Raw genomic sequence first — 14,390 nt, forward strand, 5'->3', positions numbered from 1 at the left:
GGTTGAGGACAGCAGAGTGGGGAATTGAGAATAACTTGTTTACTGCCAAACAGGTCTCCGTAGTACCTATCTTTGCTATATATTAAAAATCGTGGCTGAGGCCAGGAATGCCGGGGCTGGAATTAAAGACAAGAACACACAATAACTTTAAGTAATGGCAGAGAGATTTAAATAGCACACATCAGCAGAAAAGAATGGGGAAACCTACAGTACACTGACTTCATTGATACCCCATTTATCAGCAATTACTGACTCCATTAAAGGCAGAGTTTACAGCAGACAGAGAAACAGAGCCTAAAATATGTCCCAACAGATGGACGGAGAGTGTCAGTGATGCCGTATTTCAAAGGCATCTGCAACTTTGTTATCATTGTACATGGAGTCAGAAAGACAGCAAAAAACACTGGAGTAAGGGCCAGCAAATGATTTACTTGACCCTGCATGGGCAGAACTGACAGCAAAAACCTCATTAATTCCTCAGGTCATTCTGGAAGACATTAATTTGGTTTGGACTGGGGACGAGGGGAGATTTTCCAGACATACACCAGGAATTATGAAATCTCTATAGCCATAGGAAAGTATGTCCAAATCACTTTCTGCATAAATCAAGCTGACTTTCTGAAGAAGGATAATATGCCTAATCAGGGGAGTTATGGAACTTCTTGTACTTATTAGACAGAAAATAAAACAGTATATTATTTGATAATCAACTTGGGGAAGATTTTTTTTTCTCTTTCTTTTGCTCTTGCCAGAGAAGAGCTGGAAAACAAGTCTCTGATGTGTGAATAGCTGTGCGTGCTGTGATGGTATTTGTGTGTTTGCAAAGTGATATGTGGATATGCACACGTATTTACATACATAATGCACATGTCTAATTTTACTCAGCCTGCTCTATCAATGCACCTTTTGGCCTTCTACCTCCACGCTGCAGAATGCCACAGACCATCACCTTCCCTCTCTGACACTCTTCAGCTCTCACTCAACATCAGCCAGAAGCAGCTGGTGAGCAGGGGGCCAGCAGGGCTGAGCTGCTCCTCATACCATGCTTCTGCTGCTGCATGGTCCCCCTCCACCAGCATTGATGGGACCATTGATTTGTGGACGGATTGAAACCAAGTCTGGCCTGCAGGACTGCATGAGGTGAGCAGAAATCCTCCTATGCAAGTGATCCAAGCTTAAAAAAGAAGAGATTTGGCTAGTTGTCCCCATCCTCATGGTTGAGATCTCCAGATCCAACAGCAAAAAGATCCCCTACAAATAGCCAGGAGCTGCAAGCCCCCCTTCTCTACCCCACTCCCCAGCATAGACGCTTTCCAGTGCTTATACATAAGCCCTTGCTGCACAGGGTATCTTCCTCTGTACAAGATGCATTCATCATGTTTAGAGAAGGGTTATCTCTCCCTGAAAAGAACATGCATTAGTACTTTTTACTCATTCAACACTGGACACTCCCTATCAACAACAGCCTGCCGAAAGGGGAGAAAGAGGTGAATTAATCATGGGAAGAGACAATTTAAAGAAGTTTGGCTATAAAACGGAGTTCATTAGGAGGCCATAATGTATTACGGACTAACAAGCTGCAATTTCCCCACCTCTGTCATCCTAGTCAACAATAAACAGTGCTAATTGCATTGACACCAAGCTGTAGGATGGCAGACGACCTCTTTTAACTACTTCCACAGAGCACAAAAAGTCACACAACAAGTTAATTTGTCTATTGCAAATGCAAGTCTCTTTCAAGATGCTTAGCTTCTTATCCCCTCAGATTGAGAGAACAGTATTAAGTGGTCTGTAGTATTCACTATAGAGCTGCAATTATAATAATAATAATGTTACTTAGCCTTAACATGGCAATTAGAGATCTCAAATCCCATTGCAAATGTGCATGGTATAGATTCAAAGAATCACTACATCTCCATTGGTTCTCGAACACCTCCAGGGACAGTGACTCCACCACATCCTTGGGCAGCTGCATCACCACTCTTTCTGAGAATAAATATTTCCTGGTATCCAACCTGAGCCTCACCTGGTGTATCTTGAGGTCATTACCTCACGTCCTATCACTCCAGAGAGTATATCTCTATAGGCGTAGAACCAAGAGAACCCTGGCTGGGAGCACAGCACAAGTCCCTTTTCCCCTTCCATCCTCCAGAATATGGCAGTATCCATTTCCCCTGCTTTTTCAGATTTGCTTAAAATACATTACACTAGTTATTAACTCTTTTTCCCAGATATAGATTTCCCTCAATTTTTGTTTCATATTATTAACAAGCAAAACAACTCCACGGAAGATACTGGCCCTGTAGGGGATTGGTTTTGGGGCAAAAAGAGCAGTTAAACAATGGACTGAAATACTAACAGACTCAGATCAGTGTTTTGTGCAGCCTGCCCATCTGAACTGCTTTGGACTGAGTGACAGTAAGCCAATTTTTTACAAGAAGAACATGGGGCTGTTGGAGCTGGACCAGAGGAGGGCCACGAAATGATCAGAGGACTGGAGCACCTCCCCTGCGAGGACAGGTGGAGAGAGTTGGGGCTTTTCAGCCTGGAGAAGAGAAGGCTCTGGGGAGACCTGATAGAGGCCTTCCAATGCCTGATGGTGGCCCAAAGAAAAGCTGGAGAGGGGCATTTTATACAGGCATATAGTGACAGGATGAGGGGAATGGCTTTAGACTGGAAGAGGGTAGATTTAAATTAGATAGAAGAAAGTCTTTATTGTGAGGGTAGTGAGACACCGGCACAGGTTGCCCAGAGGATGTGGATGCCCCTCCCTGGAGGCATTCAAAGGCCAGGCTGGATGGGGCTGTGAGCATATTGGTCTAGAGGGAGGTGTCCTGCCTATAGCAGGGGGTTGGAACTAAATGGTCTCAAATGTCCATTCCAACCCAAACCATTCTATGATTCTATGAATATACGCTAAGGTTAAATTACAGTCTAGTTCTTCTAGTGCTTCTAGTGGGGACATCAGCTTGTGACCTTAGCTCTATGCTGAATGCTAGAATCTAATACACAACAAGTATTTCATTTGAGAAGCCACTGCTTCTCATCAACTGCAAAATCACCACGTGAGGCAACTCAGCCAAAGGCTTGGTGTGTTTGTCCATCACATGCATGCTTCTGCTGGCCAAGGCAGTGTGCTTGGTAAATGGTGAGAGAAAGGCTTGCAGTAGGCAGCTGTGAGAAGGCAAGCAGCTAGGGAATAGTCTGATGTGAGGAATTACCATGTACATTACCATGTACAAATAATATTCCTTTATTAAATTGATGTCTGTTTAAAAATATGATTAAAACTAATCTAGGGATGCATTTGGGATGCCTCATCCCTGGAGGTGCCCAAGGCCAGTTTGGATGGGACCCAGGGAAGTCTGATCTGGTGGGGAAGAAGCCCTGCCAACAGTCGGGGGTTGGAAGTGGGTGAGCTTCAAGGTCTTTTCAAACCTGATCCATTCTGTGGTTCTATGATGTTCATATACGCTCAGACTGTCTCTCTAGTGATGTAAAGGGTTTGGAAATAAAAGTGAAATATACGTAAGACCAATTTACATGAACAGACTGACAGAAACCAACCTCAGTACAAATGAAAATCAGACAACAGGAAGGAATTGTTCAGCCATGAAAATTCACTGCTGGAATCCAGCATAACAAATGGCCCTGTTTTAAATAAAAACTGAAGTTATTCAGATATTACCGAATGTATTTTCCCCACCATTCTCTGTATTTTCTTTTCTGTATTCTCTTTTATTTTTTCTCCCCTTCCCACTCTTTTCCCTTCCCCACTTCTGTCAGAATGAGCACTGAACTACTTTGAGTTTGTTTTCCATTCAATTCCTGCTCAATTTTACTTTCAGATTCTCATGCTCAACACAATCCTGAAAAACCTAAGCTGAAAATACAGTGATAACATGTTTGCTTGTTGCTCTTGTTTTTAAATATTTCCCCGGGGATTTGTAACAAATCATAAAAATGTTTTCTACTGGTCTTAAATATTGTAAAAGCTTATTTAATTTAATCAAAACTTAAATATTAAGCCAAGCTTCATTGTACAATGTGTTTCTTTAATGGAAAAAAGCTAATGAAAAACACACTAGGCCAAATTAACTCTATTTTCTTCACCAGGGAGATACTTGCTCCTTTATTACTGAGGATCATTTGTTTTGCTTCGTTTTGCTGGGAACAGTCCGCAAATCTGTATAATCAGGCAGTGTTCTGCACATATTTTTCATGGTTATTCTGAAAGAGTTTTGTCCCATTTCTATCCCTAGAACAGTGTTTTTGTTGAGTTTTGTCTTTTGGAATGTGAATCTCGGCTGGATGACTCACTGGGACACTAAGTTTATCTTCATCTGTTTTACAGTAATTGGACTGGAGCAATTTCTGCAGCAGTATCTGAGGCTGTTTCCCGCTTTGAACTCACCACTCACACTGACATATGTTAATTTCAGTGATTACACAAACGAGACTCCAGCCAATAAAGTTGCTGTAGTCAAACACATGGCTCTGATCCAAGTCTCTCTCGCTTTATCTTCAGCAGAACTGCTCCTTCACGCCATGAATGAACTACAATCAAATAAAAATACTCACCACAACAGCTTGTCAGCAGCACAACGTGCAGTATTGCTTCTTTTGCTGCAGGGTTTGGGATTTCATGGCACTACATTCTGCCTATGAATGCCTGAAAGATTCCTATCTGGGTTATAAAAGGACATTTATTCAATGAGGAGGAAAAAAAATAAAAGGAAATTGTTCAATGTTTCAGTTTTCATTCAGGTAAAACCCCGGTTCAGAAGGGGCAGGGAAGCATGTGCTGAAAATGAAGTGTGTGTGCAAGTCCCACTGAAGCCAGGTAGATTGTAAGCATATGCTGAAATGCTTATTTAAATTGGGCCCGTAATTATTATGTGCTAGGAGATTGAACTATGCTTCATATTATTTTCATACATCTATATTTATAGATGTGTGGGTGGGTGGGTGTGCATGGATATATGTAAGCTGTTCGCTAAAGAGCATTAAAAATGAAACAAAAAAAAAAAGTCCGCCTCATCCCTTCTCCTGAAGTGACAGATTATTTGATGGTTTTGACAAGCAAGACTTTAACATTTGGTTGAAACAGCCTTTTTTTTTTCAGAGAAAGAAAAATGAGTCTGGCCTCACTTTTACTTGCTTTTCTGGCGGAGTTCGCAGCTTGAGCATCACTGCTGCCAGGATCCCAGCCCATCCTTGCACATCTAACTCAGGTGGAGTGCATCTCAGCTCACATTTGTTCTGTGCTTTAACAACTCAGCTGTCGTTTTAACTTATACTCTTCTCCAATTCCATCAATTTTTCCAATCATTTATTTATATCAAGTTTAAAGTGTATATAATGTTAAAGAACTGTTCACCTAACAGTGCATTTTCTCCATGATATATCTCAGTCCCACCAGTTTATAAAGGAGTAACTCTGCAGAGCTCTATCTAATGATATCCCTGGCCTGTACCCTTCCAAGACAAGCTGGTGTTCCTGATATTGTGCAAATGCAGGAAACTAATGAAATGCAGAGGTTGGGGGGAGGATTAATAAAAGTTCTCAAATCCACAAGTTCAAAAACTGTTTTATAGACCATCAGATGTAAAGTAAGGAAAAAAATGAATGCTTTGAGGAGGGATTTGATTTAGAGGGGGCAAGATGTTTGGCTCCAAGCAAGAAGGAGCAGGCACAAGAGAAACAGTGTGGACTGTCCCAAGGAAGGGATGGAAACGTAGTCCAGGAGAGCAGCCCACCAGTAGGAAATGAGGGAAGGTGAAGCAGCTCCTGAGGGGTTTTGCAAGGCAGGAAAGTGGTTTTGAACTGAATTCAGCAGTGGATAAGAAGGTGACAGGATATGGGAGCAACATGAATGAAAAATAGTTCAGCCACAAAATTCAGTATGCATTAAAGTTTCAAGAAAAGGGTTGTTTGTTTTTTTTTTTTTCCTGATCTTATTAAAATTAAAAAAAAAAATTAAAAAATTAAAAAAAGAGAGAGAGAGAGAGTTGCAATTGCTGATGTGTGAATTCTTGGCAAGCTATTGCTTATAAGTTAATGACAGACCTGCCAGCAAGGAGACGCAGCCAGACTCAAAAATTTTGCGCTCCTCGTGAGCAGAGAATCACAGAATCATAAAGTTTGGAAAAGATCACTAAGATCACCTAGTCCAATTGTCCATCCACCACCAATATTGCCCACTAACCCATGTCCTTCAGTGCCACATCTCCATGGTTCTTGAACACCTCCAGGGACAGTGACTCCACCACCTCCCTGGGCAGCCTGTGCCACTGCCTTGCCACTCCTTCATTTTTCCCATTATCCACCTGAATCTCCTTTGGTGCAACTTGAGACCATTCCCTCTCATCCTATCATACTAGCATACCTTTGGGGACCATACCTCCTAGCTGGGCATCATGCATCTATCCACTGTATCCCACTCAGAGGCAGCACAGAACAGAGGAAGAAGGGTAAGAGAGGCAAAGAAATGTTAGAAGTATTGCAAATTTCATTACCAGCAGAGCTGGGGAAATGTCTCCATCTCAGGCTCTTGCTCCGGACATATCCACCAGGGCAGGTGACATATGGAACCTGCATCCTCCAAGACTTGGGAAAGGATAAGAACCAAAGATATGTGGAAAGAGAGCAACACTGAATGCTCCTGGTGCATATGCTTATTCCCCACCTCCCTGCTTCCAAGGTAAACGCATCAAGGATCTGCCTCATTCATCCTATGGGCAAATGGGCACAACAGCAGGGACATAAAGTCTGCATCCTTTCTGCTCACCACTGCACCCAGAGGTATAGAGTGCTTGTTTGAAGAGAGATGCTACATACCACTGGCTAGGGAATTAGAAGTCATGAAGAAAGAACAAGACAGAAAATAGACCTCTGTTTGTAAAGACAGACCTGGAGCAAAGATGAGGATGCCAGGGCTGCTGGGTTCTGCAGCTGCACTGAGCAGATTTCTTGCTAACTTTGTCCATGTTTAGCAGTTGCCACCAATTCCCATAAATATATCTCCCACAAAAGGCATGGCACCCAAAGCCCAGTTCTATCCCTGCTACCCAATATGTAAGAAATTTATGTTGCCATTAGGTTTTATCACAGCTGGACTCAATTGGGACACTCAGCAGAACCCTCAAGCCAGTTCAGCTATGTTGTTGCCTTTAGCATGCAGAAGGCAAATGGCTGCAATGTTTCTGTTCCATCCCTAAAGTTTCCTGTTGCTTAGAAAACCTCCTGGATACAAGGGAGATGAATTATTGATATGCCAGCCTTGGGAAGGAAAAAGCGAGGCAAGGTTAGAAAAAGGGAAGGGACCTTTGTCTCACGTAAACTGTATAAAAAAGCAGGACATTTGGTTCCCAGGGAACTGTACACAATAAAGAGAAATCAGGCTAACGCAGTCTGATGTTTATAAACTGCTAATCACAGTGATTCAGTACACATCTCTGGCTTTGCTGCATGCACAGGAGTCCCACCTCCAGGCTGGCTCTGGAGACCTAGGGTCAGCTATGACCATGTGTGCAAGAGACACTTACAGGGGCAATGCTTGTGGAGAACAGCCATCTAGCCACACATAGAAATAACCTGAAGCAGAATCAGTCTGGAAAAGGAATTTTTCTACTTCCCTCCAGCAAGTGCATCCCACTAACACAGCACTACCATACCCTCAGCAGTAAGAAATGGGAGCTGAGGAATCCACCCATATATGTGGCACAGACTCTCACGTACAGTTTGATTAGCCCCATCAGCTGGGACATTGCTCTTCTGCATGATTGACATCTGTGGGTTTGTACCGCTGGTATCTTCCTACTTCTCTAAAGCTCCTATATATGGCTCACCACCAGCCACTTCCCCCTCAGCTGTGCACGCTGAAGGCAGTTGGGAAAGTTGCAAAAACATTGGTTCACTCTTCCATGTAATTATCTCCTCGCTGTTCTTAGAAAGTTGAGAGTCACGCTCTAAAACCGTACAGCATGGTGATGAGTACCTGCGGCACTTGCAGTGTCTCACCACCAAGCCTCTGAGCCAAGCGCAGGACACACAAAGAGGTCCCACTGTGGTGTTGAGCTTCTTCAGTGAGGTCATCACTATTCTGCCTTGGTTTTGGAAAGGAGAAAATAAAAATAAGTCAGGCAGAGATGCTCATGACTGATGGTCATAGATGGAGAATGACTTAAGGACGCTGCTTGCCAGGAGAGAGAAGCGAAGGGGTGGTCTTTCAGTTCACTTGAAAAACCAAACAAGAAAGGAGCATGAAGGGGAAGGACTGCCTGAAATGGACCTGAAATGTGTTTTGGTTTGAGATTGGGGTGTTTTGTTTCATAAAACTGAAAAACTGGAGGGAAATTAAGTTTGAGCTGAAGGCTGTATTTTCGTTCCTTCTTGAGCTTTTAATGTCATTCTCAAGCAGTTTCAATAAAACTGAAGTAAATCGGAAGCGAACATTGGTTTTGAATAATGTTATTGAAAGGTTGTCTTTAAAATGTCAACATCAAATGTTTCAGTGTTTTCAGGCTTGATCTAACTACAACAATTCATTTTCCCTTGCAGCAATTTTGTATTTATTCTAAATATGTGTTCGCCAGTGGAAAAAATAAAAGCAGCTGAAAATTGTTACCCTGCATTATTTACCAGTACAAATTTTCACATGAAAAAATCTTGCCAAAAATAAATGTCATCCAGCAAATAATGGATTTGATTGGATACAGCTACTAAGGATGGACAGGGTCACAAAATGCTATGACCTCCCTAATTTTGACAGTTGGCAGCAGCAAATGGAAACTTCCTCTTGTAAAAGGATAAAAAATGATTTAGGATGATAAGCCTCCAAGTCTGTGAGTAAGTTAAGGAGCCCCTCTGACAACACAAAAAGAAGCTGCTTAAAAAATAACTGCTGGTCAAAAGATTTCAATATTTTTATCTACATTTTCTACTCAGTATTTCATTTGCTTTTGGTTAAAAATAAGGAAAGGACGTATCAATTCTGAGTTTTACCATCTTCTTAGAGACTGCCTTAATAAATCTAAGAATGTTTTAGAACTCTTTTATACTAAATCATTTTAGTATGTTTGCATACATAAAGCAAGTGCAAGTCAAAACGCGCAGGTTCAACCAAATTCAAATTACCTTGTTCCAATTTTTTTCCATATTGCTATTGCATATTGTCACAGTAGAATCATTAAGGTTGGAAAAGACCATGAAGACTATCATATCCTACTGCCAACCCATCTCCGCCATTAACCCACATCCCTGAGTGCCATATCTACATGGCTCTTGAATACCTCCAGGGACATTGACTCCACCACCCCCCAGGGTGGAGCCTGCTCCAATGCCTCACCTTTCTTCCACTCTTTCTGAAAAGAAGTTTTTCCTAATATCCAACCTGAATCTCCCCTGGTGCAGCTTGAGGTCATTCCCTCTTGTGCTATTGCTGTTACCTGGGAGGAGAGGCTGACACCACCTCATCACAACCTCCTTTAAGATAACTGTGGAGAGTAATATGACTGGGGGGAGTTGCATCCTTCTTGGTTTCCTCCTTACTGAATCAAAAGAAATCCATGGAGAGGGAGATTTCTCATGCAGCAACTGCCTCCACCAAGTCAAAGCATATCTCCTTGCACTGCTGGGATGGAGTAACCAGCCAGCAAGGCCAGCAGTCATCACGAAGAGTAAACATTCTCCAGCACTTCCAACCATAAACCCTCAAAGAACTGGACTGATTTGGCCAGCATCTGTGAACCCAGTGTAGATGTAATGGGATGGACCATAGCAGCCTTCCTGCAGCTTGTCCCAAGCTCTGCCCCCTCGTCACCTCCCGGCTGTGAGGACTGACCCTTTGTCCCCTGCCATTAGCTGGGGCTGGCCCAGGCCTCCCAGCAAGGCCTCCCACTGAGCAAACAGAGACCCAGGAAGGCTGGGCCAAGAGCAGCCGCTCCTCCTGATGAAGATAAATGGTGTGGCATAGATCAGCAGACTATCTGGTGCGTCCATCACCTGCCACTCGATTAGCCATAACGAGCTCTGGATGAGCCTGCATGGAGGAGTTGTGCTGTTAATTCGTTGGGCTGCTCAGGCCTAAAGACCACAGAGGAGGCAGCAGAAGCACAGTTGAGCATACCTAGCAAATCCACGGAGATAGCAGCCATTAATTAACTCTGTGTGTTTATTTGGAAGGACAGCCATGCAGGAGATGAGATTTAGCCCCAGGAATCCAACACATTTGGTTTTGCACCTCATCCTCTCAAGCAGCATTTCTTAGGGATTTCAGAGTAATTTCTGGAACAACTGTCATTATTTCTGCATTTGCCTTTCAGCCTTGCCCCCCACTTTTTGGTACACAGTATGACTTGCCTCTCTACGGTGAAGTTGACGTATATTCAGTACAGATTTCCAGCCTGGCCCTGCAGTAGGACCCCACAGTAGTCCTGAGATACTTTCTGGAGCAACACAGCAGCAACTGTCAACCACAAGCCGTACGCAGACCAGACCAGCACAAGTGTGTCTCAGAGAGCTGGCAGTAAGGGTGGGAGAATTCAAGCCCGGGGAAATTCCAGCACACAGATACACAAGAGAGAGCACACAGGTCTGAATGTATCTGGCATGCAGACTGCAGAGCCGAACTTATCTCTTGAATTTTATAATGAGGAGGTGATGGGCCAGATCTCCAAAGGTATTTAGGTGCTTCGACATTTAACCTCCCACTGATTTCAGTGGGAGGCCCACAAGAAAATTAAGCATCTAATTATTCTTGGAGGTCTGGCCCTAGAGCTCTGCTTTCCCAAGTTGTTTATCTCTCCTTCATTTATTGCTGCCATGAAGCCACCTCAGTAGGGCCAGTTAGCGCTGAGAGACCCTGACCCCAGTCTCTTGACCCACCTTCAGCTCAAAGATGTCTGTACACAGCCACATTCATTCCCCACCCACAGTGGTACACGCTCAGCTGTGGGTACAGGAGAAAAGAACAGCGACAGCAGAACTATGGCACAGGAAAAGGGTAAAGTGCCATTACAGCAGTAAGGGCTTGTCTTTAGCATGAGCTTGCCCACAGTGAACAGGTATAAATGCTGGAGACACATCATGTTCACATCCCTTCTTCACAAAGCATCTTTAGCATTGTTGATGGCAGAAAGTTGCAGCCCTAATCATGCAGTTATCACAGAGCCCTCACAATGTAGGGAGAGGCAGAGGGCAGAAAATTTCCCTAAGCAGCTCGAAAAGTCATACAAACATGAGCAGATGCCAGAAGGCATCTTCTATCCCTGGTTACTTTCACTGAAGGACCACATATAAACTCTACCCTGGGACCAATTAGGCATATGACATCAGAAGTGAAAACATCTCCTCTCCCTCCTTAACACGACAGAATCATAGAATCGTTTGAGTTGGAAGAAATCCATTAAGGCATCCATCTGGTCCAACTCCGCTGCAACAAACAAGGACACCTACAGCTAGAGTAGATTGCTCAGAGCCCTGTCCAGTCTGACCTTGAATGTCTCCAGGGACAGAGCATCCACCACCTCTCTGGGCAACCTGTGTCAGTGCCTCACCACTCTGACTGTAAAAAACTTCTTCCTTATAACCAATCTGAATCTCCCCTCCTTTTATTTGAAACCGTTTCCCCTTATCCTATCACAACAGACCCTGCTAAAGAGTCTGTCCCCTTCTTTCTTACAGCCTCCTCCTTTGGATGTTGAAAGGCTGCTATCAGGTCTCCCTGGAGCCTTCTCTTCTTCAGGCTGAACAGCCCCAGCTCTCTCAGCCTGTCCTCATAGGGGAGATTTTCCATCCATTGGTCATTTTTGTGGCCCTTCTCTTTCCAAGATACAACTTATGTCATGGAAGCACTCCTCCACTGGGTAGCCATCACTGTTGACTTGACTGGTGATCTGGTAGCCCCTTGACTTGTTCAAAGACATTATGGCCATCCCCCTGTTTTTAAGGCTGTGGTGGCTCTGGTTGCTCTCATCACGCCTCTACAAGTGGGTGGTGAACCTCCCAGGCTGAACATGGCTAGCACAAAAAGAAAAGAGAATTTTCCCTCAAGGAGTATTGACCACCCTCTTGTAGAGAAATCCCCCACACCACGCAGGAATGTGCCTCAAATCACTGCCAAGTTCTTCACAACTGCTTTGAAACAAGTAAAGTCTGGCAGCAGATTTTGATAGTGGGCCCTATGAGGTATATCAGCATCTGTGATCTCAGAGACAGTCCCACTAAGGGACAGGCTAAACTGAAAATTATCAAAGCTTTTCCTACAGAAGAGTTTGCAGCTGAGGTCCATTGCTGATCATGTCACTGGTCCCTACAGCTGGATGCTTTCCTGCTTCCAGCAATGGCCAAGAAGTGCTCATGTCTACCAAAATTATATCCCAGAACATTAGAGAATAAATTCACTTCTTGTGAAATAGAGGTCAGTAGAGTTACACTAGGGAGGAATTTGGATGGAGATACCTGGACTTTTATACTATATTTTAAATAGTAAAAATATTTTCGGTGGACAGGGAACTGTAAGAGACTTATAAATGCAAAAGGAAAAAAAAAAAAAAAAAAAAGAAAGAAAGAAAGAAATGGTGCTGCTCCCCCGCAGCCTCCTAAAAATAGCAAATTACACACCTAATAAATGTATCAGCAGCCCATGAAATTGACAGCCTGAAATTGAAGAACAGAACCATTTTGTTTGGAGAAATAGTCTTTAAGAGTGTGGAGGTGAATTAGAAAAATAGCAACTGACATTAAGAGTGTAAGATTAATTTGCCCGAGCTTTAATTGAGACAGCCTGAATGAGCCAGGAAAAGAGAAAAAGAGAGGGAGAGGATCCCAGCTCTGTCTGGCTCCATAGAAACTCCACCTACCATGTCCTTTCAGCTGGAGCTCAAGTTACAGCATTACATCATCCCCAAAACGTCCCTTTGGCTGATAATTCCCTGGGAGCCAGACACAGATGCTGCAGCCTCCGGGTGCAGATGCACCCTTTTTGGTTCACCGGTGTGGGGACAGGCTGAGGGCCACCCTTGAAGACCCTACAGAACCCTCCTGGGAGGCTGGGGACAGCCCTGGGGCTGATGTCCCCATCATCTCGGGCCACCAGGAGCCATCCCTGCTGCAGCTCTCCCCTCACTGTCAGGGGTGGGTGGAAGATGTTATTTATATTTCAGAGCAGACCCGTGTAATCTGCAAACCCTGAAATCCCGAAGCCTGTAAAAGCATTAAGCAGGCCATCCTGACCGTGAGCCTTGCTCAAGTTTCCTGGCTGAAACAAGAAAGTCCTTCTCGTAAGCAAAAAATAAGCTCTTGCACAGGCAATATTTCAAAAGCCTTGCTACTACTAAGTAAATAAATGTGCGTAGCAGATACAATAAACATTTTCTTCTGTTCTGAAATCAGATCTGCAGATCCCAAATCCCCCTGTGCTGTGCAGACTGTAATTACAGGATATGTTAAATTTTCTTTATAGCCAGCCCTGATGGTTGTTAAGTGACCGCACCGCCCAGTACAGCACCCCTCTCTGGTCTGCTACCATTCATAATGAAAACCAGATGTTTGTTTAAAGTTAATAATCAATACAGCACTCATCCCAAGTCAAGTAGGGCTAAACATTTGCTTAGAAAAGCCATGTCAGAGCTGCGATAAGCAGGGGCTCAGTGCGGCACGCTGCTTTGGACCCTGCTGGGGCGTGAGATAAACCATGCAAATTCCAGAGAGTGGGTGCTGACGAGGGGGGGGAGGTCGGGCTAAGCCTCTCTGAGGAGCCAGAGCAAGGAAATTACATGAAGATCCTTCCAGAGAGCCCCAACACCCCTGCTCCCAGCTTGTGTGCTCCTGGAAGCCAGAGCCACCACCACCCAGCCTGGCTCTGCATTCACTTGCAGTATGCACGTCCCAAGCAGGAGAGCTCAGCACCACAACAGGTCCTCCTCCCACCCCAGCATCCCCCAAGAAGAGGCAAGTCCACTGGTCCTTTGCTCATGTGATTGGGCATGGCATCTTCAGGAAGGCTTGTGGTCTTCCTGAACCATAGGATAATAACAGAGTGCGTAACACCTATCAAATGAGAAGAAATTGCACCTTAGGAGAGATCTTAGGAGTGTAGTATCCAAAAAGAATAAGGATATGTGCAGAGAGGGGAGCGCTGAGCATCTGAAAGCCACAGAGGTGAGAGATGTTGAGCACTCCCAAATCACTGCAAAGGCAACAAGAGCTGATAAAGAAGAGTGTACTCAGCAACACATTGTTGTCCACTGAAGTCAAGGCAAAAGTTTTTCATTCTAAATCCTGGGTTAGAAAGCAAATTCGCTACCTTACTGCTGGGCTGGGCAGTAAGATAGATAAACTGGTAGATGAGCTTCTCAAGTGGTCCACAGCTTCTCACAGCTCACTGT

The sequence above is a fragment of the Meleagris gallopavo genome, chromosome 2 (genome assembly GCF_905368555.1).
Source record: "Meleagris gallopavo chromosome 2, MGAL_WU_HG_1.1, whole genome shotgun sequence".
In the NCBI taxonomy this organism is placed as follows: Eukaryota; Metazoa; Chordata; class Aves; order Galliformes; family Phasianidae; genus Meleagris; species Meleagris gallopavo.